This window comes from Cydia pomonella, chromosome 7 (genome assembly GCF_033807575.1).
Source record: "Cydia pomonella isolate Wapato2018A chromosome 7, ilCydPomo1, whole genome shotgun sequence".
In the NCBI taxonomy this organism is placed as follows: domain Eukaryota; kingdom Metazoa; phylum Arthropoda; class Insecta; order Lepidoptera; family Tortricidae; genus Cydia; species Cydia pomonella.
The window spans coordinates 17,689,415-17,691,009 of NC_084709.1; positions in this window are offsets into that span (position 1 = coordinate 17,689,415).

Here is a 1,595-nt window from a genome sequence, read left to right on the forward strand (position 1 = left end):
GGATTATAAGAACATGTTAAACTACTTTTAGGGGACCTGTAATGACGATATTTTTGTAAATATTGAATTTAAAATATCTTTTGGCACACGTCACGTGACCAAACTCGAAACGTCTTTGAAGATTCTGATGACGTCACAACTCTCAGATTGACACTGTTGACAGTTAGGCGATAAACAACAAATGACAAATGTCAGTTGACAGCTCGTATCTTCTACGTGTGTATGTAGTTATGTGTCAAACCGTAAACTGTGACGTCACACAATTTTCAAAGAGCGTTTTGGGCGCGAAAGCATCCGTCAAATTATATTTTGTTAATTTAACATATTTAAAGCCGTTTTTAGTATAAAAGTCGAATTTTAGGGCTACTTTTAGTTAATATAGAACGTAATACAAGCGTTTCAAAAAATTGGAAACAACCCTATTGTTACGCTACGCTAAGGCTTGATGGACCCACTTTCCGATTTCCAATTGAGCTGAAATTTTTAAGTCTACGGACCACGCTCGGTCTATAAACATCGCTAGCTCGAAGAAGTTTTTGCTATGAAAAATGCATAATAGTAAAAGCTTTGGTGTACAAAAATATGGCATTTCATTTCACAGGTATGCCGAAGTTTTAAGATTTTGAAAAAAAAAAGAGTTAAATTAAGCAGCGCTCGAAACTCGTTGACGTCTTATGAGAAAGTCTCTTTCTATCGCACTGCATCCGTATAGCTCCTTTCTTGTCTTTCATTACGTGACATATAATTCCTAAGTGTGAATATAAGATAATATGTCTGTGCTCCAGAGGGACAAGCGCCCTAGTTAAAAACTGTAATGATGATGGGCGTACGGCGTACCGGTCCACAACCCTGGATATTTATCTCGCTCTTACTTATAGCTGGGATTTTGACGGACGTCCAGCGCACCATCTTCCTCACAATCTAACAGGATCGCGATCCAATACACCGATCTCTAACAGCTTTTAGAACGACTAAATTAAGTGACTTAGTTGAAAGCGTTTTACAGAAGAGAAAAAAAACATAGTTTTCTGGGTCAATTATATATATATATAATTATAGTCCTCCTCATCGTTGTCGATAACGGGGACCCTAAATAACCATTATGGATGTTGTCTAGCGTGCGCCGTAATGTGGCTGGCCAGGCCAAACTTGCTCTTAGATACTCTATTGCACGCGTGACAATAAAGTTGACCAGCTGCGTGCGTGTGGAGTATGACTCTCTCTTACTATGCACGAATGACAAAGACCCTGGCCTAACTATACATTCCATAGTTCCAACTTATCCTAATGGCCCACATAAATATAACTTATGATCACCCTAATTAGAACGAGATGCAGGGCTCTGGTTTGACTTCTCATATGGACACACTTTTTGGCCAGTGTACTCTATCCACCTTATTATCTACGTCCGTGGGTGAAACGGAAAAATACTCTTTCTCGGGCCCGAAATCGGGTCTGTAATCAGGCCTGATAAAGTGTGGATTTAATAGACACTTTTGCTTGGAACTTGCTTGGAACGATTCAATATACTCTATGTTGGAACGCTTGGAATCACTTGGAACCCACCGATCTTTGCCACCGATGAGCGAAGAAGG